We start from the raw sequence: 27776 nt of genomic DNA on the forward strand, positions 1-27776 counted from the left end.
TCTGCACCCAGGATTCGAACCAACGAAACACTGGGCCGTCTGCAGCGGAGGGCGTGAACTTAATCACTCAGCCACGGGGCCAGCCCCTATTCGGGGTCTTTTGTTGTTCCATATAAATTTTAGGATTCTTTGTTCTACTTCTGTGAAAAATGTTGTTGGAACTTTGATAGGGTGAATAGCAGTATTTTTAATACACTTATTTTTGACTTTATTCTTTGTAGTTTAAGTTGCAAAACAAGTAAGCTTTGTATAGACAAATTTTGTTCAATGTAACTGTCTTTAGTTATCATTAATAGATTTTATTTTAAATTCTGCATGACAAAATAGTATTTTGAAGATAAAAATAAGAAAGAAGGGAATCTTTCTTTGTTATGTAAATATTTTTACAGCTAACATTTAAGAAAACACATCGACACATAATTTGGGAGATAATTGTGGGAAAAATCACTAAACTGGAAATTAAAAAGCTTTGTCGTGAGGCCATCAACTTTTAATTTGTCATGTGACCCTCAAGAAGTCTCTTAATCTCTTGAGATTTCAGTGTTTTGTCAACATGATTACACCAGTATGAATAATATGGTTTCAGTTCCTCATCAGGAGATCAGTACCTTGAAAAGGTACTTGTATTATTCGAGAGTCTATAATTCTTTATTTTATTGCTACATGTGCCCATTCATTTTCAGGTTCATTTCTGTGGATGATTATAGACATCCTTTATTTAAGTGTTTAATGAATTTTGGAACTCAGTACAGGCATATCTGAGATGAATAGTTAACTAAATTCAAACAGAGAAATATCTATTAAAAAGTATCCTCCTGGATTCAGGCACTTGTGTTTAGTGGTATGCATACAGGAATGAGTGAGCCTCCATCCTTTCCATAAGAAGCTTAGAATCACATCTGTTTCAGGGAGATGAGGGAAGACAAGATGCACAACCTTCTTGTGAGGAAGAAGGCAATAAGTGCCGTGAAAACTAAAAAGTACTGTGGGGTTTCAAAGAAGAGAAAGATAAACTTTGAAATTAATCAAAAAGACTTTATAGAGGATGTAGTAATTGAGATGGATGGTCCTTGAAGGACTGATGGGATTTCAATGAATGGGCAAAACATTCCAGACTGAGAGAACAGCATGAACAAAGGCACAAACACAGAAAAGAATGGGACAGAACTGTGAAGAATTTCAGGAACTGGAAGAAGATAAGGGTGGAAAGATACGTTGAGGCTGTAGTGAAGAATCTTAAATGCTGGCATGAAGACTTTGGACTTAAATTTGTGGCTAATTTGCATCCTTGAAAGTTTTTAGGGAATCATATAATCAGTGCTATATTCTATGAGTCAAAAATTATTTTGACAGGTTATTTATATGTGGATAAACACAAGAGTTGTATACACTTTTAAGAAGAAACCAGATAGAGAAGAAATGTTTATTAGCAGAATCTGTTAAAAAAGAATACTAAAGGATTTTGGTTTGTGGCAAATTCAATATGAATTGGTAATGTCAAGTGACTGTCCAACAAAGGTGGTGTATTTTTAAGTTGTGTTAATAGCAGTATCTTATCCAGAGCATGGGAAGTGATGGCCCACCTCTCCTCTTCCCTGGCCAAATCGTTCTGGATACTCTACTCCTACAAATAAACACACACACACACACACACACATTGATCAGGAAGGTGAGTTACTGCAGAAGTGATAGAAGGAATAGTCATAAAATGGAGATATTTAGCTAGAAGAAATGAATACTCAGGAGAGAGGGCATGAAAATGTGGTGTAACATAATGTATAAAAAAAGAGAGAGAAACAAGCACAAGCTTTGGAGTTAGATCTGGGTTTAAATCTCAGCTTTGCTCCTAACCAGCTGTGTTATTTTGGAAAAGTCACTTATCCTTTTGCACGCTTAGTTTCTCTCTCTCTCTTTTTTTTTTTTTTTTTTTTTTAGCATTGAGATGATACTCTTTACTTGCAGTTTTAGTGTTATGGTTAATGATTGTTAATTACCCAGCACATTTCCTGGCATCTAGGACACCTCCATTAGTTGTGACCATTATTTTGTTTGAAGGACTGTCTTACAGGTATAGGGGTTTAGACTGGTCCTGTGAAGCACCTGCAGAAAGATTTATACCTCAAAATAAAAAAGACGTTATAAAGGTGAAGCTGCAGTAAAAAAGTAATGGTGTGTCTAAGTCGGGTAGCACTCTTTGAGTTCACTGGTGGTGGTGGTCGGCGAGAGCCAAGGCAGCATGTGTCTTTCACATGAAAGGGAAGGAATCTGCCCTCAGCATAAGCCAGGATGGATTCCCCAAGCGAAGGGCTTCTCACTCTTTTCCACCAAAGAACTCCCAATAAACTGGAGGCATAACTAGAAGCACTCCATTGAAAAGTACAGAATTTCTTTGAAATTTCATATTCATCTTAGAAATTTGTATAAATTTTGCATTCTACTTTATCATGTGTCTATTTTGCTTTAATATATAATTAATGCTTTGAGGAAAACTGCTTTGATATACACAATTTATCATGTGGTTCGTTGCAAGTACCTTCCGGCCTGCAGTTAACTATTTCCAAGGGTACGAAGGATAGCCATAGCAGTATATTGAACTCACAAGCTTGTGGTAGGCTAAGAATCTCTCTCTAGATGAGTCTACACAGACAGGCTAACAGTTAAACTTAAATTATGCAGATAGGCTAACAATTCAGATTTCCATTGATTAGAATTTGTGTTGTGTGGATTAATTTAGACCGTTATGTTACTACTAATATCAAAATATTTGGCAATGGAGTTGCATAAACATATATGTGAACTTAAGAAATTACAGAAAAAGCACAGAAGCATTGCTGTATGTGAACGTAGAGGCCTGTGTCTCCACCGCTCGAGGTGGTGAGCTTAGGTTGAGCAGCATCCTGATATTACACTTGGCTGCTGCATTTGTGAGATTTTGTGTGTTTGCTCCTGTTCGTATTTATTTTTTTAATTAGTGCTTTGAGGGAGACAGATGTTGACTAAATGCTATTTTGTGAGGTATTATTTAGGAGGTTTTAAAATGAGAATAACTTTTTCTTGCTTTTTATTTAGCCTTCATTTTTTTTGGTTTCTTTTATACTCTCTTTCCTACTTTCGTTGGACCAAGATTCCTGAAAAAACTGCTTTCAGAGTTGCTAATCTGAATGGGAAATTATCTTCCCAGAGCAGCTCCAGACCAGCTTTTAGTGACCAGGTAGCTCTCTTGAGTTGCATGTTGTTATGATTATAATAAAAGTGGCACAGGCATCTGATTATTTTAACCACATTACTGGGTGGATTGGATCACTGCAGAGGTATCTGCTTCTTTGCCCTCGAGGACTCATCATGGTTTAGAGGGAAGAAAACCAGCCCAGAAGATAGGAGATTAAGTTTTTGATTTGGTTTTCGGCAAGTTACTTTATTACCCATCCCTGGTTAATTAAGAGGTTAAACATACCCCATCCTCGTGTATTTTACAATTTTGCCTAGGAGTACTGTTCTCTGATCATTAGTAAACTATGATATATCACCTCCTTAGTGCTAAGGAATATGCCAGGCATCAAGGAGACCAGGTCAAACAAAACAAGATCCTAGCTCTTGAAGAACATGGGATTAATGTTGAGAAGGTAAATAACTAAAACACTGTGACTAATGCCACCGTTGCAGTATGAATCAAGTATAAAGACTCTCAAAGGTGGATATAAGTAATTCTAAAATCAGGTCTTTCAGAGGAGGTGTTGTTATTGCTAGATCTTGAAAGATTTAGATGTATCGAGTTTGAGTTGAGTCTAGAAAGAAGGAGACATTGAGACTGAAGATATAAATGTGGATTTAACTATAGATAAGAATTGAAGGTCTTTCCTAGGAATTGCTATCCTTAAAAAGGAATCTGTGTTAAAATATTTTAGGAACAGACTTGTCATAAGAGTAATGTGGTTTAATTCTTATATTTTTCCCTTTTTTGTCTGTTAACAGAAAATACCTCAATAGCAAAATACTTTGAAATTTTGAAAGCTTTGAAAGTCATATTTCAAACATGCTTTTAAAGGGAATGGCCTCCTTTCTGTGTGTGAGCGTGCTTTTTTTAATAGACTTTTTTGGCCACAGATTTTGGCTCTGATACATTAGTTTTCTGTCAGCTTCTCTAAAGATCCAAGGATAGAGTTTAAATTAAGGATACATTCAAGGGTGCCCTTCAGGGTAGGAACTAGCCACACTGATTTTTATTTAGCGACAGTTGGAGAGCGTTCTGAGAAATGTGTATAGATTATGTAACTAGTGACTCAAGGCCCCTGGCCTCCTGTTAACCTGGCCCTCTTGAGAGGCAGTGCGCTGGGAGCAGCTAGGTCAGACTCAGCCCTGTTGCCTAGCAGTCCCAGAAGAGCAGTCATAAGAGCTTGTTGCTGAGCAACCAGGGGGCGCATGGTGGCGCACCATCCCCCACGGAGTTTTACAGCAGTGGTGGACCTGTACAGTCTGGCCGGGGGCCAAGCCTCCCTCAGAGGGACAAGGGTTGTTAGCAGTAAGTATTTGACCTTAGAATCAAAGACAATAACTTATGTTCTGTGAACTTGCAAGCAATTTATGGAATTATTGATGTAAATTTAATTAAACATGAACTTGGAGGAAAGGCAGGTAGCTGTAGCAGCTAGAGTTCTCATTTCAAATACTTTCATTCCAGTTTCTTTCTCCTTCAGGCTTAGTTGCAAGGTAAGTTTTCTGGGTCAATGGAAAGTAATTCTTCTTCATGCCACATGGCATATGTAACTTTCCCTATTAACATTATTTAGCCAAAGCAAATATTTACATTTGAGAAAAACCAGCAAGCTAACTGTGGACTGACCAAGTAGGCCGGAATGGCAAAATATTTGACTCAATATCAATGTAATAACTTGCTACTAATATTTGAGATACTGCTTTGAGTTTTCTTTCTGTATAGAAAAGTCAGAACATAAGGACTACATCTTATTTTATTTTTAAAATTTAACGTAGTCCATAAATGACTGTTTGGGAGAATTGATAACATGTGGAAATGAATCAGCTCTCCTAAGAAGGCTGAGTTCTGCTTTTAGGACTTAACCTTGCCTGTGTTGAGCAATGGCTTCTCCCGAAGATCCAGACACAGATTTTTTTTTTTTGGGGGGGGGGAGGGAAGATTAGCCCTGAGCTAACATCCGTGCCCATCTTCCTCTACTTTATATGTGGGACGCCTACTACAGCATGGCTTGCCAAGCGTTGCCGTGTCCGCACCAGGGATCCGAACGTGGGAACGTGGGAACTTAACCGCTGCGCCACCAGGCCTGCCCCCCGCAGGCACAGATTTTAAAGGCCGAAACAGCTCTTTCAATATCTTGGGATAACTCATAGTTGTATCTAAGCCTAAAGTGTGAAGAAGAGGAAGATGCCATTGTTAGATATGAGAAATAATTAACATTGGCCAGCTAAAAGAAGTAATATAAATCTTTTTTACCTCTCTCCCTCCCACTAGTTTTGTACTTCTGGCCGTGGGCTGTAACTGCCTGCTGATCCAAAGGGTTCCTGAGACAGGGTTTTGCTCTGGGTACAAAGGGGAAGCTTCCTTTCTGGCATTGGGACCCGTACTCTTTGAGGGATGTGTATTCTTTTAAAAAACAGTTAAAAATTTAAAAATTTCTCTCAAGGGGCTGGCCCCGTGGCCGAGTGGTTAAGTTCGCACGCTCCGCTGCAGGCAGCCCAGTGTTTTGTTCGTTCGAATCCTGGGCGCGGACATGGCACTGCTCATCAAACCACGCTGAGGCAGCGTCCCACATGCCACAACTAGAAGGACCCACAACAAAGAATATACAACTATGTACCGGGGGGCTTTGGGGAGAAAAAAAAATTAAACAAAATCTTTAAAAAAAAAAAATTTCTCTCAAGAATGCGCACAGGTTTTTGTTTTGCATACATGCATGCACACTCACTAATGTGTCTAAGCCATTCTATTAGAGTATACTGAGCTATTCTATCAATAGTAATAGAAAATTTAAATGTTTTTCTAAGATGCTCTATTTAAAGTTATTTAGCTTTTAAAAGTGATCCTTTTACTATTTTATCATAGGTGTCATCGGCAGGAGCAGTCTACTTGTCTTTGTTATATAAGGATATTTATAAATCGAAAGTATATTAAGCACAGTATGTGCCAGGCATTGTTGTATATGACTTAAAATAAGCATGTCATTTAAATCTCCTGACAACTCCATGTCATAGATACTGTTATTACGGATATTTTACATATGGAAAAGTGTAGGCCTGCCCAGAAAGGGTAAGTGATCAGGCCAAATGTGCACAGTAAAGATTTATAATCAGAAAGTCTGTCTTCAGAATGTGTGCTCTCCATCATCACAGTATATATATATATATTTTGAGGAAGATTAACCCTGAACTAACATCTGCTGCCAATCCTCCTCTTTTTGCTGAGGAAGACTGGCCCTGAGCTAACATCCGTTCCCATCTTCCTTTACTTTATATGTGGGACGCCTACCACAGCATGGCATGTCAAGCGGTGCCATGTCCGCACCCAGGATCCGAACCAGCGAATCCTGGACCGCTGAAGCAGAATGTGCGCACCGGGCTGGTCCCAGAAAGTACCACGTTATTTCATGAAGAGAACCCAGTTGGTATTCACAACAAGCTTGTTTTTACCTTAAAACAATATAATGAGAATGCAAGAGAGTGAAAACTATGCAATCATTTGTTTTCTTATTTTATTTTATTTATTCATTTATTTATTTTTATTTATTTATTTATTTATTTATTTATTTATTTATTATTTTAGTTTCTTATTTTATTCTTTGGGCCTATAGTCTACAGCAGGAAGCCTTTTTAAGCAAGCTTCTTTACATCCATCCAAATTCTGTGAATGTGAAAGGTAAATTCTGCAGGCATTTAGCACTGAAGTCGTTTCTCTTCAGTGTGAGATGTGAAGTATATTTTCTTTGGTGTATGAGATGTGAAGGAAGGGGAAATGGTTAAAAGAATAATTAGAGGAAGTGAATAAGTAAATTGTTTTTGAGTCAGTTCTCAAAAAAAATTTGTTTTCTTAGAGCTTTGAGATAAGAACCAAAATAATAAGCATCAAGGAACTTCTGTTTAGTCATAAGAAAAAAGTCATATAGAGGAAAAGTTATATATAAAATCTAGGTCAATAGTTCAAGAATCTTGTGAGTCATTATGGCGCATAGTGGATCTATCACAGACTTTAGAGTCAGACAGAGCTGATCTTGATTCCTGTCTTTGTGACTTATTAGCTATGTGACCTTAGGGACGTATCTCACCATCTCTGAGCTTTGAAGCAAGTCCACTATGTGGTAGATTAATTGTGATGATTAAATGGAGGAAAATGCAAAGTGTAAAATGCAAGGTTTGCGATGTAGAGCAGATGTTACTAACTGTTCAAATCCCTTTATCTCCTCTTTCTCCCGGCAGCAGCGCCAACGACGAAGTAAAAAGAGAGTTTATCCTGGGAGCTGAAGGGTCAGGGGAGTCTCACAGTGGCATTATGGGGTCAAAGTTTATCAACATTTTTAAGACTCTTGGTCAACTTTGCCAAATTGCTATGTAAAAGCAGTTGTACAATGCAGTCAGTACATTTTTGATTAGAAAACCTGATTGTACTTGGTTATTTCAAATGTTGATGGTATTGACTTGCAACTGAGAAGATGATTAGACTGGATGTTTAACTGTTTTTATTAGCTGAATCTGAAACAAGAATATATCTCTGATTCTTAGTTATTTTCTTCAGTTCCTCTTAATTCATTCTTCAGCTATTGATGTTTCAATCAAAAGATTTTTTTAATTAATAATTTCAGATAAGTTATAAATGTGACACTCAGATACAGTTTTGATTTTGTTTATCTGTGTATATTTATTACCAACTACTCTAGCTTACCCCTTTGTCCCCTGAAATAGGGTCTGTGTTTCCTCCATGGTATCTACCACATTGTAGACAATAATATTTGCTGAATTAATGAATTGACAAACAGGTTATTTGCAATTTTATGCACATACAATAACCATTAAAGCTCTTGAAAATGTTGCAATTGCCAAAGATCTAGTTAGTAGGTTAGTTTAAAAACTACAGCAGTTGTAGAAATCAGGCATATATAGTAGGAAAAAATAGAAGAGAATAGGCTAAGAGTCAGTTAGAGGGAAACCTAAGAATAAGTAAATAAAAGAATTTGAATAGAATGATGCTGATTTTGTGGTGAACACTTTTATAAATGAATACACAAGTTTTCCATATTTTCACAAAGTTATAAATTCATCTTTTTAGGTGTGCATGGAGTCAGAGTGAGCGTAAAACATTTGCAAAGCTTCATTTTAAAGCTATGATATATCTTTTGCTCATGCAAGTAAAGATGCATGAATTTTCCATTCACTAATCACTAATTGAGTACCAACAGCATATCTCACTAAGTCCTGTAGATGGATGAATAAAACATGGCCATTCAAGACGTTCACAGCCTGCTGGAGAAGACTGATACACACACAGCTGTAATGCAAGCAGACGGTGATGAGTGCATCAGAGAGTTATGAACAAAGGGATCCAGGGGCAGGGATTATGATTAATACCCAACTGGTGCAGTTCTAAAGAGCTTTACAAAAGAAGCAGCGTTTGAGTTGGGCCTTTAAAGATGGTCCAGGGTCTGCTCCTGAGAGTGAAGGGTGATGCGCATTCCAGATGGAAGAAGCAGGATGTTTCTTATGCGGCCTGTTCATGCAATTCTTTTGGCATTCATTGCCAGCCTCTTGTGGCCAGGCACGCGCAGGAGGAACTCAGGAAGAATTGGTTTTTGAATATCTGAGTGAATGAATGAATGAATGAACAAAATTATAGATCCTTCTTAATATGGGACAATAATTTTCAAAGAAAAAAATTATACTTCATTGAGTGTTGTTTTTCTTCACAGGAAAATTTAAACTTTGTGAACTCTAATTAACATTCATCTCACCAAATTTTAAGAAAATATAGCTGTGGTCTTTATTCCTACCACTCCGCTCTTCTCATTCTATACTTAATTTCTACAGTTTCACGGTTTGTTTAGATACATGAGTTCAAATATATCCCCCTGGTTTTCTTAGTCTCAAAGTAAAACTTCCTTGAACTGAGGCCACACTGCTGCTTGTATGTGAAGTGATATTGGGTTGATATTTTTCATTTTCTTTTTAGAAGCAAAACAAACTCTTCCTGTTATATATGTTCCACATTCTTCAATTAAAAAGCTACAACACAATGATGGAGAATAGGCATATATTTCCCATTAGAAAGTGTCCAGGAATATCTGGAGTCCTTAGCTGGGTTTCAAGGAGATGGTATTAACATTTGTGCCACAGATGACAGTTGGGTTATTTTAGTCAAACGGCAGTTTGAGCCAATTAAGATTTGTCACTGTTTTGAGCTCCTTTGCCTTTTCTTTCCCTTTTAGATTCAGCATGTCTTGGAAATTCAAATATATTAGCGTATGATTCCTTTGGTACTTTTTTTCCCTTTGGAAGTCAAAACAAAACTCTTTACAACATTGCAACCCCAAAAGGACTGTGACCACAGCTACCTTTCCAGGATCCCAATCTGAATCTAGTGTTAAGCACGAGAAGCACGGTTTTTACTTTTGTAGTTCTTCAGGGAGGGTAATAACAATGCTGCAGAATTGGTATTTTATTGTATGTGATCTTCCTTGATTCCCAGAGCAACCTGGAGAGATCAGCAAGATAAATATTTTCATCCCCAGGTGATAAGAAAGGCTCTGTCATTTACCTATAAGAAAGGAGATGAGTGCTCAGAGTCAACAGCTGATAGATGGGTGAGCTGGAACTGGGGCTAAGTTCAGTGCTTCCATCTCTATATTGTAGTGCCCTTAGGACTTTCTTTTACTGGATTACTTGTAAGCTATGAGGAAATGTGAGAAGAAAGGAAAAGAGAAGAGTAATGGAATTATTTGAAAATTAACTTAAAATATGGCTAGCATAATGTTGTTGGCATGTGGGGAAAAAGATACTTTATTTGAGAATCGTGGTGAAATATTTCCGCCATATATAATTCTTAGGTTTTATACAAATTAAAAATTCAGTTACTGTTCCGATGTGAATGGTCTGTGGAACATGGATTGGAAGGAACATGCCTTGAATCAGGGACTAGTGAGAGATGTCATCATCTCTGTAGGAGTTCATGAGATGGAGGAAGGTATGAGTAAGGAGCTTCGAGCTAGATGGTGCCTAGGGGGATGAACTGGAAGGAACAGTAAGCTGAGGAACATTATGAGCCTAGAATAGACAGAATTTGGTGGTTTATTAGGAAGAAAGAGAGGAGAGAAGAAAACAGCAGACAGCACTGGACTCTTCCCCCACTCTGAATGATTCTAGTAAAGTTAGACGGCTCATACAAGCATAGGAATTTTGACATTCCTGGCCCTACACTTTGCAGAAAAAGGAACAGATGATCTCTATAATATGAAAGAAACATGGCTTTCTCATCTAGGACAACTAAGTGTTTACTATGTGTTTGCTCAAATGTGTAGACTGCCCAAGTGAAAGGGTGGCTCAGTTGTAGCCACCACTTTCAAGAGTATATTTGGAAATGAAGGTAACTAAGTTGTTTTTTGTATTATTAGTTTTAAAATGGGGGCTTTTGATATATACATACCTAAAAGGATATGAACAGGAAAACCATGCAAGTGGGTCGGATGCCTATTCATAGCAAATTTTCAAGTTATCTCTTGATGCTGAAGCGTTGTATGTGGGCTGGATTTTACTGGGTTCATTGTCTCTTCCAGAATTGCAATCACCATATCATATAATTGAGGGAAACAGTGTCCTTGCTCCTCGGTATCGGAATTCAAAGACAAACTGCTACAGGGATTTACTGCTTTTAAAATCATACATTTGAGGAAGGCTGTCACTCAGCCTACTTTCAATAGAAATTTGAGAAACTGAAGAAAAATATATATATTGCTATATCATTGATGTTGCTATTTAGTAGGAGTGCCTCTAGCTGCTCATGTTACACAGTCTTATAGCAAAACACAGGAAAGATTGCTCAAAATACAATTGATGGGTTTGAACGGTGAACAAAAAAATAAAAAGAAACACACTCCTCATTTATAAGGGAGTATTGGGATGCTTACTCAAAGAAGAGATTCCATCCTCCTATAAATCAGAGAAGTATAAAAGAAAAAAATCAGGATGAGGAATGAAAAAATAACATTGAACAGTATTGGAAAATTGTGTAGTATTTGGCATTAAATTAGATGTTATTGTCCAAGGAATCATTTATTTTTTCCAAAAGACAGAAAGAACAAAAGATATTTCTCTTAATAAATCTTCTTTCCCCCTTTGTTTCCTTCAGGAGTCATGGGATACTGAAAAGCCACTCCATCAAGAGAAATCTGGGGGAAGCTGGAAACCATCAAGTTATTGAGGCCACACGGGGCAGAAGACATAGAGGTAGGTACACATTTGATCCATTGATCCTGCTGTTATTCCTGAAAATATCTTTGTTGCTATAAAGCCAGAGGATAGCAAAGAAAAGCTAGCATGGGAGGTCTTTATTTTAGAAAACAAATCAATATAGTTTAATCAGAGCTTCATAGAATCTATTATTAATGTTAAATGAAAAGGAAATAATGCATGTCGAGAACTTGAGATACACATTTCCATCTGTGTCTGCCAGGGACCAGTGATCAGCACAGCGACCAAGCTTGGTTTGATGTTTACATTTGTTGCTGGGCTCATTTAAATTGTTCTCAGCAGAGGCAGCTGGTCCACCAAAATAATGTTTTAGATTTATAGCCTTTAAGACAGAAGAGAAGCTCATAATGTTACCTATCAGGTCTTATAAACTTACTACTATTCTAATACTAATCTTCTCAGAGACCATAGTAATAGATTTATAATCAGTACGTACAAGCAAATTTTCTTGATGAAGCTGACTGGGTGACATAAATCTCAAATACTTTTTTGAGAAACAGGTTTCTCTGTGCTGGTGATATATATCTATATATCCATATAGATAGCGTTTGTTTTATATGTATAAATGCATATATATAACAGTGATATATACATATATGAAAGACATCTATTTGTGTAGGTGAATATAAATATATATAGATCTCTGTATATACTCATCTGTGTCTATACTATAATACTGTATGTATCTCTATATACTCATATTCACCTATACAAATTGCGTGTCCTTTAAACATGAGGCTACATTCCTGTTGCAATCTTATTAATATTTCACAACACTTCTGTTATGATGGTAGGGTGTGTATTTGAGGCCACTTCAATCCTGTTGTGCTATGTTTTCCCTCCTGGAGTGAGAGACTGGCTCCCTTGTTGCTGTTGAGACGGTGGATCAGAGAGGATGGAGTCAGCTGCAGCCCTTGCAAAGGCTCTAACGTCCTCCTCCCACTCTCGGATTCCCAGGAGAACAAAGCTCCAAGGGAACAGGAAAGAGTGGAAGACATTAAATTTGGTTTAGGCTCATTGCCTGGTTTTCTCAAAACCAGCACAACTTTCCTTTTAACCTACCATGGGTTCATTTTCATGTGTTATCAGAGCATTTTTACTTCAATTTAACTTTTAAACTTGTGTCAGCAGAGAGTAATATGCCTTAATTGAATCTACCTTTTATTATGAAGGAATTTCACACCAAAAATTTTATCAAAAGCCTTCATATTTCTACATAAACAGCTAAAATCTCCATAATAAGGAAAAATAGCAAGTAAAATCATAAACATTGACTTTTTCTTTAAGGAAAATTAAAACTAACATATAAAATAATTGATGGAGTCTTTATTGTGGGTGGAGTGTATAGTGATTTATAAACGTAATCTGACGTAATTCTCACGGTATCTCTGTGTGGGGAAGATAAGGAAGGTACGGTTATTCCTTGTGATAAAGCGCACCTTGCCAAGTGCACACATTTAACTAGAGGGTGGTGAAGTTAGGATCTGAGCCCAATTTTATCTGATACTTAAGCCTATGTCCTTGACCAGCTTGGATAGAAAGATTTGGCAGGAACTAAAATACTCTGTTTAGATGAGCAAAGTATCTTGTTTATATCAGGTATTTATAATCAGTGGTTGAAAATACACACTTTTAAGGAACACATTATCCCATGCTCTATGAACTCTACAAAAGAGATGAAGCATTTTTCTGACTCATTTAGTAAAAAGTGTAATACTAAAAAAACAAAAAACAACCTAGTAAAAGTAGCACAAGAAAGAAAAATCACAAAAATTCATTGCAATGTTAGATACGGGAAATCCAACGTTGTAGAAATCAACAAAACAATAAAATAGCAAATGGTGTTTATTCTAGGAATGTACAAGTGGCTCAATATTGGGAAATTTGTTAAAATAATTTCATAGTCTAAAGAATAAACTAAAGAATAAAACCCCTATTTTTTTACTTCCTAATAGATTCCAAATGACATTTGATAAAATGCAGCTATACGTCTTTTAAGAAAACACAGATAAGTACAACATAGTAATTTAGGAATAGAGAGATGTTATTAAATTGTGAAAAAACAATTTCAAGAAAACAGACAAACATTAGAGACTTGCTACATGCCCAATTGCATCACCTATAGTTAGCATTGTTCTATAAATTTTAGCCAATGCAGTAAATTTAAACAATGACTAACATTTTTAAAGTTCTTATAATATATGCTAGAATCGGTTCTAAATACTTTATAAATATTAATTCATTTAATCTTCACAACAATCTAAGAGGTATGAACTACTATCATTCTCATTTTACCAATTAGGAAGCTGAGGCTCAGAGAAGCTAAGTAGGTTGGCCAAGGTCACACAGCTAATAAGTGGTAGAGCTGAATTAGAACTCAAGTGGTTTAACTTATGAGTCTTTAATCTTAAGTAGTACATGCTGCTTCTCAAAGGTTATAATTATTAGAAAAGAGGTGATATCTTTTTTCCTTAAAATGTGTATATTTTTTGCTGTTAATAGGTGGCTTTTTCTTAGGAAGCTTAAAGGTCTTGGTCCTAGGGTTGGCTAACAGCCATCATCGTGTCCTACTTATAAAGACTTTTAGGTCCTCATGAAGTTATATCCTTGGCAGATCCATCCTGCTGGCTCATAAGACATGCCTGGAAATATACAAATCTAAAAAAAAAAATACAGCTTAGACCCGAGCTCTAATACCTTTGCTAAACAAATGTTAGTTTAAGCATGCATCTTTATTTGTTCTTAGATACACACTTAGCATACGTGTTATTGACCATCCTCAGAAAATGGCCTGGAAGTAGCCAAAAGAAATGTAAAAAAGGTTTTCTTCTTCTTATGAGTAATAAAAGCAAAAGTTAGGCTTAGCCATTTTGTGTTAAATAAGAGTCACAAAATCAAACAAGCACAACTCTAAGATAAAGAAATAAGTCTTGTTAATTTTCATGCTAGCCAGGCTGTCACTTTTGAAGACTGTTAAAAAGCTATTTGTAAATCTTGAATTCTGGAGGGGAAAACGGGCAACAAAGCAAATAAAACAACCAACAATCCTAAGAGCAGAACAGACACCTTTGTAAAGGAGAGAAAAGGGAATGTATACGAGAGTGGGGGTGGTCATTGACAGTTTAGCCTAATTACGACTGATCAAAACAAGTGTTATTTAATGTTCATAGGATTTGCAAAACTCATTTTCTCATTCCTTCATTCAGTCATTTACCCTGTGCCAGGCACTGTTGTGGGCACTGAGGACACAGAGCTGAAGACACTTTGCAATTCCCCAGGGTTTGTGAACTGCCAGAATGGAAATGCTGATTGGAGAAAAACTGACTAGTGGATTATGAGGAGACCCAAAAGAGCGTATATTACAAGTGGCTGATGGTCAGTACTTTGAGGAGGTCCTAGGGAGGATGTGCTCACTTTCTTCAACCACGTGAGGAATGTCATCTGTTCTGTGTGATTGAGGAGGGTGAGCAGATGGGAATCAGAGGAAGACACATTTTTCTTTTAATCAAAGGAATGGCTGGCTGAAATTATAACAAGCTAATTCTGGTAACCGAGATGGTTCCAGAAGCTTCTTACCACTAGGAAGGAATATAGCACAAAGGATTCATATACGGGATGGCGAGGGGCTGGGGATGAAGGGTTGGTAGTTAACTCGTCTTTGAGGACAAAAGTTCCAGGATCTGTTATTGAGGTCACTGATGTGGAAAGGGCTTCCCTGAAGACAGTGCAGTAAGGGACTCCGAGGCCGCTTTGGAGTCAGGCCCACCAGCTTTGCACTTAACTCTTAGACTTTGGCCAAATTTCTTATCTCTGAGCCTTAGTTCCTACATTGGAGACATGGACATAGTAATTGTATATGTCTCACAGGACTGGGGTAAGAATGGAATAAAATAATGAGTGTAAATGAACTAATTTAAAGTGTTCAGCCTATAACAGACACTCAAGAAATGGTACTGTTATTATGGGGACATACAGTCTTACCTTGGGATAATGCCTTAAACAATCCGGAAAGTTAAAATGATGCCCATTAGTGTAGAAAGTCCCTCTCTCCCTATCCGGAGATTTGTAAAAACAAAATCTTTCTGAAATGTGCAGTGAGAAATAGTAAACATCTTTGACATTACAAAACACATGGGGCCAGTTGTTCCTTTTGTTAGCATTTGCTTATTATTTGTCTGTCCTTAGATCCTGCAAAGATTCCTTTTTTAGCTTAGTCTCTAGCTCTTTGAATTATACTAAGCGACCTATATTGTCAACCTCTTTTTGTCATGGCAAAAGGGTCTTGGGCAATGCGTTACAACCTGTACGGTGCGTGTTAGATGAGTTTTAAAGTTGTCGGGGCTTTGGTTGTAACTCAGTATCTGTGTTGCAATCAGTTCCTCTGTTTCAGTCATGTTGCTGGTATCAACCGTCGAATAACTTGAATTAACCATTAAGAAGGCCAAAAGGACCTCAGATGGTTGTTCTATAGCCAGGTTACGCCAACATGAGCCAATACAGCAATTGCTGGTTGCCTGTAATATCAACTCAACAGACTGTGGTTGACTGGGAGTTATGCTTACCAGCTAAATAAACGAGCTATTTCAATACTCTATGCTTACTTTTCCAGGCCTATCTTTGATTAGCTCCATCTTCTCTGCGTTTCCGTAGTCCATATGCTGTTTTCGACTAGGTAATTTATACATTCAGACCTTTAAACAATGCAGAGAAGAACAAAGAATAAAATCAATTCCAACCTCACAGAATTGACACATTTTGTTTGATAATATTTGCTTAAAGTCTTCTTCTTTAAAGAAATAAAGTGCCACAATTAGTTGTCTCCTTTCGGAAGCATCTATGAATTAGTGTGTATTGTTCCAATCCATTTTGTACTTTTACCCATGTATTTATGCAACCATTCCAATATTTAGCCCTGGTTTGTGTTTTCAAAATTTATGAAAATAATGTCACACACTGCTTTTCACAGCACTATGTTTTTGCGATCTATGGAGTTATATATAGTTCTAGCTCTGTTCTCTCTGGTGGAATTTGTGTTTTCCTTGATAAGACATTTGCTGTTTACATCTAGTGGCCTTCACTACTCCTAAATTGGGCCCATGGATGACAGGATGTTATTGCTGGAAGAGTTAGGAGAAAATATTTTTTTCCGATTTATGTCTTTATATATTATCAACACTGGGAATTTTTGAAAATGACAAAAGCAGAGCCAGAGGGGAAGTCAGGAAAATGTAAATAAACTAGGACTTTCCCAGGCCAACCACAATGGAGGATTAACCTGCATATGAAGAAAACAAGGCTGGGTTGGGGTGAAATGATTTTCTGGGTTACACAGCTGGTTAATGGCAGTCCTTGAAATACCCAGCCCAAACCTCAAAATCAAACAATTGCATAAGGAAGATACAGAAAGCTTTCTAGTCTTTTGTTCTTTTCATCATGCTACTTATGTTTAAAAAGATGTAGAGGAGTAAGATAATAGATTCTTAGGACCACCTCATCAGGAAAGTGCCTGATGTCCTGCTTCAGAATGGCTGGTTACGGTATGGTTTTAATCCATCATTTTTTCCTTATGATCACTCTCTCCCTGTGTAGGTAAACCTAACTGTTGCCTCTTTCCCCTGGATAAAACACTCTGTCCCAGTTGTCCCAATAGGTAGTGGAATGTGGCCAGGTAAATCACGTTTCACTGGTGATCAGAAGTCATCTCTTTTCCAGTTACTCGTCAGCTTCGTTTTACCCTGTACTTGTCTTGTTAACAGGTGGCCAGTTAAGAAATGGGACGTGTCTGTTTCTGCAAGGTTTGGGTGTGCCAAGATTGTACCGGAGACAGAGAACTGACTCGCTAATTAACTAAGGGTTTTCAGTTGCAACTCAGGTCTGCAGTTTCCCTGAACCAGGCCCAGTCTCGGGTGTAAGGTGGTATTGCAATTATATCATTTATAGTACATGGAGTTAGGACAAATGATTCATCATTTCATTTTTATTTTAAACTTCTAAACTAATGCAACTCCTGAGATTAAAAGTCTTGCAAATGGTTTTTAAATTTTACTTGTTTCAAAGTTGTTTTCCCAAGATGTTTTATACATTTACAAGATAAACAAAACCAGTATTCTTGACTACATGCTGGAAAGTTAGGTGATATATTGAAAGTGAAGATTTATCGTGTGTTAAGTATCAAGTTGCACCTAATTATGTTCTTATTAAAAGTGTGCTAATTTGATTATTTTACACATAAATCCAGCCTATAAAGTCCTAATTTACAGATGCTTGAGAACAGACAGTATTTTGATTGTCAGCCTATTATCCTGCCTTGTAAATAGCAAAGAAATTTTAACTATAGTCATAAAAAATAAAAATCCATTGGTAGGGAAATGTAGGAACTTATGGTTGCTTTTAAACACAGCCCTAAAAGGTCAAGGACATAACTGTTGAAAAAATGAAATCATTGTCCAAAAGCTGCGCATGAGCTGATTATTGTTTGTCTCAGATGATGTATCTTCAGATTGCTGGAAGATGTCATGAATATTTTAGCTGCTGCTGCTGATTATTATTATTTTTTAAATATTGGCACCTGAGCTTTTTTCTTCTTCTTCTTCTCCCCAAAGCTCCCCAATACATAGCTGTATATTCTAGTTGTAGATCCTTCCGGTTGTGCTATGTGGGATGCTGCCTCAGCATGGCCTGATGAGTGGTGTGTAGGTCCGTGCCCAGGATCCGAACCAGTGAAACCCTGGGCCACCGAAGTGGAGCAAGGGAACTTAAGTGCTCAGCCATGGCGTCGGCCCTGATTATTATTAGTCTTCAGTGTATAACGGTTCCGTATGTGTGGGCACGGCTGCTGCAGGGTGGCTGGAAGGACAGTGTCTCTCAAAGTCATATCCATGTTGCCTATCTGTGAAGACTCTTCTTTGGTTTAGTTTGGGTTTTGGTTATACGTTACTTGTTTGTTATGTGGGACATGGCTCAACTTTGTGAGCTGATGCTAGAGGGCTACCCAAAATGAGCCACTTCACTTAAAATTATTCTGTATGTTAGTTTGTGGAGTCTGTTTTCAGTAAATGCATATCATAACTTAATCACACCACATCATGTTGTAATTTCAACAGTACTTTATAATATTTCTTTGGCTGTTTTGCTTATGGCAATTTGCTAGCCCACCGTCTGGGATTTCCATAGTCTTTCTGACACTAGGTGAACATTTGAATGAAACAAAAGATTTGGTGGAATGTTAGAAGTCAAATCTCTATTTCGTACCTTGCTTTGCCACTGCATGAGTCTTAGTCATTCAGAGATACCCTGCATTCGCAGCACAGCACAGTGGAGCAAATCATTGAGGGCACATTTGAGTCCCTCTTGTGCCATTTATTAGCTATTTGTCTTCAGGTAAATTACGTAATCTCTCTGTCTCAGGTTTCTTACTTGTAAAATGGAACTGAAAATAGTACCTATCTTATAAAGTTATTAAGAAGATTAAATCAATTGATATTTGTGAAGCACTTTGAATAATGCCTATATGACTATTTGTTTAATAAATTTTTAATGTGATTGAATTTCATTGGGTCTGATTGCTATTAAGTGAATTTCCACTTTCAAGCTCCTGTTTCTTACCTTTGTTTTGAACACCTTTAACTTATTAAACTTATGCTGGTGAAAACAGTGTTTCTATGCAGAGTATTAGTGGCTATATGGTCTAACATTGACGATATTTTTGTCACTTGTTTTAAATTAAGGCCCTATGCATAACTAAAGAATTGTCTTAAAATTGGGGCAAAATATCCATATCATAGTTGTATAGAGTGACAACCTCTCTACCTGGGGTTGGAACTTGTTTTTGTATTGTGTAGACATTTTATGTACCTTCTAAAGGGTTATCGTCACTTACTTTTTTCAATTTATGTCATTATAAATGTGCGGTTGGATGGCAGGCTCTTTGGAAAACTGAATTTGATTATTGCTTTTCACCTCTGTGGTGTCAGTGAAAATATTCCACTGTCTATCAGGTTTCTTTAGTACAGGTTGGTACACGACTTTTATCTTTTTAAGCATATCGCACACCCATAACTCTTTGTGAAGCAATTCACAGTCTCTTTTAATTAAGCTTGAAACCTGTTAAATTGAAATATTTTGTAGGGCGTAGAGCAGTTTAATGTCAGAATCAGAACTTGGTGGTAGAGGGATGGATTCGTTTGGTTTTTAAAGACAGGACACACCCACCAGGGCGGAAGCAGCCATTGAAATTGGAACTCATTTCAGCTGATGGGAGAAAGTCCGGCCAAGCTGGTGGGCTTATCACCTGGAGAGAATGATGATGTCAACAGGAGGCTGTCCTGAGAGGCAGGAGGTCGGAGTCTGGGAAGACCAGCAAGATGCAGCAGATGGTGTCCCAGTGGGTGGGCGGGCCATGGTGACATAGAGTCTGGCAGTAGGTGATATCCAGGCAGATAAACAGAGATCTGATCACAGATAGTGGGGCTCCAGGGTTGGGGCTGGGACTGCCTCACATTCAGGCCCTAGGAAAGCTGGATAGGCTAGTGCAGAGGCCCATTTTGGAGACAGTAGAGTACTATCCAGGGCATTAAAGCAGAGACTCTTATGTGGGGCCACAGGTTAAAGGGAACTTGTAACACCCTTAGTTTTGGGGGATGTGTGATCTGGAGGGAGACTAGAGTAGAGAGCCAGGCAGATCTTTATAGATGCTAGCTTTCATAGTCCTTAGTATAGACTCATGTGACTGTCTTTTGAAAATTGAGAAACTCAAGCGTGTTAATTACTAAACTATGCTTTACTTTATTGCTACTGAGTTTATTGCTAGAAGGCACCTTTGATGTAATCAGCCTTGTCATTTTGTAAAGCTTGCAATAACCTTCAGATCAGACTAAATCCCATGCAGTTGAAACTGGCCACATGGAGCCTAGGTTAAGTGAAGCATACAATATAGAGATATTATTATTCCCTACGCTTCTTGGATTTATCCTAAGGAGGAGGTCATGTATCAGAGAAGAAAAGATAAAATGAGAGGATTAGCAAGTAAGTGTTTTTTTCTGGCTGAGCTTGTTTGAAACGGAGGAGAAAATGGCATGTAAGTTGCTGAATTAATTTCCTTATAATGACATGGTGTTAACTGGCCTTTTCTCTGGCTATCATTGTTTAGGGGAATGTCAGACCTAGTTTTGCTACTTGGGAATGCTCTGCATCAAACTGGGGCCTCCACCTCCAAGGACTAAGAGAGAAAATTGGGCACTGGCTCTTTCGCTTGTGTCTTAGCTTTTAACAGCTTTCTGCTCCTGATCTAGATTTTATGCCTCTGACATATTTGTGGTTAAAGAAAAGAAACCCTCAAATGAAACAAAATTCAAGCATTCCCATTCCTTGCATTTTGAATTAAATCTTAGGCTGATGTTTACTTATCTTTTTTAGATTTTACTTGGTTCTTATGAAATTCCAAAGCTTCATCATTGTTTCTCCAAGTACTGTTTTCAGTAGAAGAAAACTCATGATTCTTTCTAATAGACTTTCTTCATAATGGTGAATATTGTCTAGAAAACTACGCATTCATTTATCAAATGAGTTAATTCAAGTAATTAGGATCAGGATAAACTTGGCTGTCAGAAATCTAGTTTAAAATTCTGACCTTCTTTGTAGATTTGGGGCAAGTTATTTACCAGACTGTGTTTTAGTTTCATATCTCTTTCCACTATCTTCATAGAAATGCTGTATTTCTGGTATACCTTTGAGAATCGCAATGGATAATCAACCTTCCCTTTTTTTTAATGGAAATTTTTTAGTGGAAATCACTTTAATATGTCCCACTCTTATATGCCCTCATAATTTGAACATAATTGTATTAGTCAGGGTTCCACCATAGAACAGAACCAGTAGAAGATATATATTAAAACACTTATTGCAAAGGATCAGCTTAAGTATTTGTGGATGCTGGCTAGAAGAGTCTGAAATTTTAGGGCAGGAAGGGCAGACTGGAAGCTCTGGGGCAGAACTAATGCTGCAGTCCATACTGGCTTTCTTCTTCCTCAAGGAAAGCACAGTTCTGCTCTGAAGGTCTTTCGGATGATTGGATCAGGCCCACCCAGATTATTGAGAATCATCTCCTTTACTTAAATCAATTTATTGTAGATGTTAATCACATCTACAAAATTCCTTCACAGCAGCGTTTACATCAGTGTTTGATTGAACAAGTGGGGACCACAGCCTAGCCAAGTTGATGCATAAACTTGACCATCACAGTCCACTTCTTGTCGACTTAGCACCCATACCCATTTCCTCACATCAGACTTAATCTCAAGATCAAGACAACAACAAAGTCATACTTCCACCTGACATGATACAGCCATCCAGTGTGTAATTGAAAGCATGCTATCCCTTCCCCAGAAGAGGATGCAAGGTCATTGGGTGTTCACTCTTCTCCTCATGTAACTTAAAATACAGCGATGTAAAGTCAGCTATTATTAATATATCTTATGTTAGATGATAAGCACATGAGAGGGAACAAAGCAAATATATTTGATACAAACATACACACACAAACATTATAACAAATAAGTAATACTCATATCTTAGAGTCCTCATTTCTGGAATTGGTCACATGGTCATAGCTGGTATTTACAACTCCCTTCTTCCACTACCCATTCCATATATTCCATATTCCCTTTGCTCTCAAGCAGGTACATCAGCTGTTTATTACTCTTTGCCTGGTGGGGTGACCCAAACCTTCATTCCCAAAGGGTCTGAGCCATTAGCAGTTGTTTTGTGGGTTTTATTGACTTGTGAATTGAACTGTGGTTTTCAATGGCAGTAATAAGAGACGCCCTAAGGGATCTCCTGTATTCCCGACCCTCCATTGTGTAGTACAGCCCAATTGCCACTTGGTAATCACCCCAGGCAATATAGAAACTCCCATCATTTCCTATTGACTCAGAGGCCTGGGGAGCCTAAAGTGCCTGGTATCAGTCTTTACTCTCAGTTCAATGGAATTGTTGTGTCTCCTGGTGGAAGCACTCTTTCCTTTGAAACTACGACCCCTCAACCAGCAAAGCATAGGATCACAGGGATGGGAGGCAAAATTTTGCTAGGGATAATAGTGAGTGGTGCCACCCCCATTTATACCCCTTGATTCCTGGACCCATGAATCCTATCTGGGGAGACAGAATGTCATATATTGGATGCTGATTTAGAGTATATATAGCCTCTTGGAGGATATTGCCAGAGCCCCGTCAAGTACTGCCACCTCACAAGCACTGTAACTGCATCTTCAAAGGCCATCCCACTGTTCCATCATGCCATCTGCTTCAAGACGATGAACATGGTAATAGCAGTGAATGAGCATTGTTGGACTTCATTTGCTGCGAAGTGAACTTCTTGATCAGAAATAATGCTGTATGGAATACCATGATGGTGGGTAAGGCATTCTGTAAATCCACATATGATAGTTTTGGAAGAAGTATTGCATGCAAGGACAGCATCTCTATATCAAGAGCGTCTATTGGAGTAAGAGTAAAGCACCACTCCTTCTCTGGTGGAAGCAGTCCAGTATAATCAAACTGCCACCAGAGAGCTGGCTGATGATCCTGGGGAATGGTGCCATATCAGGAACTCAGTGTTGTGTCTGCTGTTAGCTGATTGGGCACTCAGTAGTGGCTGTAGCCAGGTAGGCCTTAGTGAGGGCAACTCCATGTTGCTGAGCCTTTGTATAATCTTTACCTTTGCCATCATGGCTGCTGTTCATGAGCCCATTGGGCACTGACACCAGGGGCTGTTAAAAGAGACACAGTATCCACAAAATAGGTCATCCTATCTATTTGGTTATCAAAATACTCCTCTGCTGAGGTCGCCCTTTGGTGAGTATTCACATGGAACACAAGTATCTCCTCGTTCTTACCCATTCAGAGGAGTCTATCCACATGCCTCTTCCCCAGATTTCTTTGTCACCACTTTCCAATCATTTTCTTTTGCAAATTACTGACCATCCAGTCAAACCATTGGTCACAGTCTATGAATCAGTACACTTTTGTACCTTCGGCTATTTTTCCTCCCAAGCAATGTGAGCACCTTTCAGCACTGTTCAAAGTTCTGACCCCTGGGAGGATTTCCCTTCATCGTTGTCCTTCAGAGATTTATTAGAAAGGGGCTGTAGTGTAACAACTGTCTGCTTTCAAATGACACCTTCATATCATCCAGAACCATCTGTAAGCCAGACCCAAGTTTTCTCTTCCTCAGTCAGCTAGTTTTGGGAACTCCCATGAGGCATTAAGTATGGACTGGTAGAGAGTAGGTAATGTAGCAAGAGTAGGGGCCATGGGCATTTGGGCCACTTCCCCATGTAATTTACTTAGGGCCTCCAGGGCCTGCTTGAGCCCAATCTTGTATAGACCTCCTCCAGTTGGTATTGGAGAGCTTCTGTGCATGCCCAGCTTTATGGCTTGGTGGTCAGACAGCAATCAGTTCACGATGTGCAGCTCAGCTTTCATGGTAATTTGGTCCCCATGATTGGGCATTCATTTTCTACTAAGGCCCAGTAGTGAGCCAAAAGTTGTATCTCAAAAGTAGAGTAGATATCTGCAGAAGAAGGTAGGGCTTTGTTCCAAAAGCCTCAGAGTTTGCGTTCTGATTTACCTATAGGGGCTGCCAATTCTCCAAGCAGCATCTCTGTCTGCCACTGGCTTTCATAGGAGAAGGCTGGGAGAAAGATCAACAGTATGAAATTTGAGGCAGTATAGCAGGTTCTCAATGGGAGTTAACCTCCCCTTCATTCAAAGGGCTCTGGGTCTGTAAACTAGGTCAAGACTAGGAATTAATTGAGAGGTAGTGACGCTGTTTTGATTATTCTAGATATACTTCTGTATATCAGCCCTAGAATTCTTATGTTTATACAGATCATGTAAGAATTTACTAGACCGTCCTTTATTTATTTCCTAGAGACACCATGGTCAGCTAGCCAACACCACAGGTCTCTCTCTGCAAGTCAGACTATTCTGATTACTGCTTTGGCTGTGCGGTCCACTATGGTAACCACATCTACATTTTCTTTGGTGATTAAGTGCTGCCACTTGGCCCTGTTGCCCTGGCACCCAATTTTTCCCATTGTATTTGGAGATTCCAGTTCAGCGGCAGCAATTCTCACTGTAATTTCTGACCTATAGAGAAGAGTGACCTAAGACTTCTTCAAGGATGCTGGGACTCCCCTCACAAATGTATTTCTCATAATCATAGTAAAGGTGTGTCCTTTGGATCCTTCAGGAGTCCAAAGAACAGGTTTTACATGATAAAGCCACCTTAACATTTATTCCACAGTATACCAAAGCAATTTGTTGTGGCATTTTGATTTCATATAATGTTGGTCCATTTTTCAACCAACCAACCAAAATGTTAGACCTCTTTCTAGCCCTTTGAGTCCAGAATCTCTGCTTAAGAAGCTCATATCATAAATTCATTCTGATCCAACTATATGTTCCTTCCACAATTATCCAATATCATTAATATCCATCCACACACATATTCCCTAGATTTCTATCCATATCAACTGGAAAAATCAGACATTTCTTTTTATGTGTAGCACACTTCTTCATGGGCCAAGCTTTGTACCTCACCCTTTTGAACCTGCTGGAACATAAGTCTAGAAGCAAAGACGGGTGACGGGTAGGTCCTGAGGAGAATCAACAGTGTCTTGCAAGACCTGTACCTCAGGAGACTATTACAGGTTCTTCCAGAAAAGCAGGGGTTAACTTCCTCAGACAGGGGTGGAAGGGTGGCTTCTACTGGCAAAGATGACTCACAGAATTTAAGAGTTTGATATCCTCAGCTTCATTAGGATTCCCCAGATGTCTCCATTCCAATTTTCAAGATCCCATTCCTTCCCAATCGATGCCCTCACTTGAACAGAAGATGTTCTGCAAGGTTGGGAATTCAATTTGTGTTGTAATTCAGCAATTTAGAGGATGGGATTCTGGGTTTAAAATCTCAACCCTACAGCCACAGGAGATAAGTGTTTCCTTCTGGGTAGACACAGAAGCTTTCAGGTCATTTATGCAGAGCTTGAACTGGAAATCTCAAACCATGAGCTCATCCTTTTTTTTACTCTTTTCTGCATTGCAGTTTGGAGCAACTGGCCAAGAGAGAGATTATATAAGTATGGTTTATGTGATTATAGAGGCTGGCTAGGCAAGTCCAAAATCCACAGGGCAGGTTGGCAGGCTGGGAACTCTCTGGCAGCAACTGAAGCTGCAGTGTACAGGTGGAACTACTTCTTTGTCAGGGAAACTACTGTTCTGTTCTTTCAAGTAAGGCATGCCCAGATTATTGAGGATAATCTCGTTCACTTAAAGCAATTGATTATGGATGTTAATCACATCTACAAAATTCCTTTACAACATCACCAGATTGGTGTTTGATTGAATAACTGGGGACTATAGCCTAGTCAAGTTAACACATAAAACTGACCTTTCTGATTGTTCAGTTTTGTTCTTGATAACTCATAGCCGTCACACACTTGTAGGCAGATGTAAATGATGTGTCCACAAAGACTGCAGCCAATTACTCAAGCACAGGCTCTCAAACTTGGTTTCTTGAAAAAGTTCTAGCTAATAGTTTGCTTTTGGGTCATTTATTTTTCCTACAAAAATAGAATGAAGTATTGCAGCTACAATATGCTTTTTGGTACCATAATGTGGTTGGTTTTTCTTTGCAAAGAGAATTAGCCGTAGTGACTTTTTCTCAACAGTTTTTTTTTCTTTTCATCCTCCAGAAAATCATCTTATCTATGGTCTATGGCTATCAGCGTCTTTAAATTGACAATATTTACCTATTGATCTGATTTTGCTAAGAGGTTTAGAATTTAGTTTTATTTAGCTAAGAATTCTAGATTCTGTAAATCCCAGAAGGCTGGTCCTTGGATATCTGAGCTTTCTCAGTATCTTGTTTAGAATGTACTTCAAAAAAAAGAAGTTAGGTTGACGTGTGACTAAAATGTTATCTCTGCTAGGGGAAAGGGGCACGTTCCTGAGTGAACATTTGGTTGTTAATCACAAAACAAGATGACAGGTCTTCCTGGATTGCTTTTTCCAGGTGACTATCACCTTCAGCCAAGCTCACGTGACTTGTTTACTTGGAATAATGGTGTATGTTCGGCCATTCTCTTCTCTTGTGTATGTTCTGGTGGCCAAGTGGCAAGACATAAATTGCTTTGACAGGATTTCAGGTGCAATCTATGGCTGGGAGAAAGATTTTTGTGGGAAATGTCTAGGGCAGCTTAATCGATGCTTTACAATTCGAACAGATGGGAGAAGGGAGATTGGGAGAAGGAGGAGTCTGATTCCAAAACATGGACTTTTTCTTCCATATTGAACTCCCGGCATCCTATTTAATACAACTTGAAAAGATTGTTTGAAGAAAAAAAAAGAATTGGTGTTGAGGGCTTCCTGGCAATAGTCAGCAGCTCCCTCTTCATGGAGTGCTTTTCACATCTCCATTTATGATCAGCAGGACGTCACTTCTGTTTTATTTTAGAACAGATAATCTTGGGGCGTGAGGCCAGCCAAACTCCTTCTGCTGCCTCTCCTGGTCTTTCCTTATTTTACCTTATCTTCCTAAGTGTAAGACGTTAGTTAAATTTTCTAAACCTTGGTTTCCTCATAAAGAAAATGCAGATAATTCAGAGCATTATGTTGGAATAAGGTGTGTGTGTGAAAAGTGCATAGTACAGGATAGGCACTTAACAAAATGTATTTTCCTTGCTGCCCCCGTCCATTTCCTGAACGTAAAAATATGTACAGAAATAGCATTTAGAGTGGAGATGAGAGTCGTCATTCGCGTCATTTCCTCTAGTCCTTCAGTTGTAGTTCCATAATTACATTCTACAGGTAAACTCACGCTAGTTACTGTTTACTTCTAGAATATTGTTTGCATTAATAGGCATTTATTGAAAGTCTACGGTGTTCAGGGTTGTGAACCAAAGCTAGGGTGGAGCATAAATACCAACTGGCCTTATTGTGTGACTGTAGATTTTAAGAATGTAACCTACATTTTGGTATTCTAGCCTGAAACTCTAAAAGCAGATGTAAGCCTTGTTCCCTCCCGGTCATTAGTTGTTATATTTTTCTGTACTGATTTACTCTTAATCTGTTGGAATATTTTACACTCTCTTTCTGTTCTTTTTTCATTTCATATCTTCTCACAATTTTAGTATTAAGAAGAGAAATTTTGACATCTGAATTCTTTTTTTTTTCATTGCCGTAACATTGTTTATAACATTATATAAATTTCAGGTGTACATCGTTCTATTTTGATTT

General features: G+C 38.3%; 1 protein-coding gene across 3 annotated transcripts in view; it reads left to right on the forward strand.

Moving 5' to 3' along the window:
- Nucleotides 1-27776, forward strand: part of PKIB (cAMP-dependent protein kinase inhibitor beta) — a 105494-nt gene that overhangs the window by 18364 nt on the left and 59354 nt on the right. For all 3 annotated transcript variants that reach the window (XM_044757434.2, XM_070496610.1, XM_070496611.1), the window contains exon 2: nt 11360-11457. The gene's annotated coding sequence lies outside the window, so the exon portion shown is untranslated. The remainder of the gene's footprint in view (nt 1-11359; nt 11458-27776) is intronic.

The sequence above is a fragment of the Equus asinus genome, chromosome 24 (genome assembly GCF_041296235.1).
Source record: "Equus asinus isolate D_3611 breed Donkey chromosome 24, EquAss-T2T_v2, whole genome shotgun sequence".
NCBI lineage: Eukaryota > Metazoa > Chordata > Mammalia > Perissodactyla > Equidae > Equus > Equus asinus.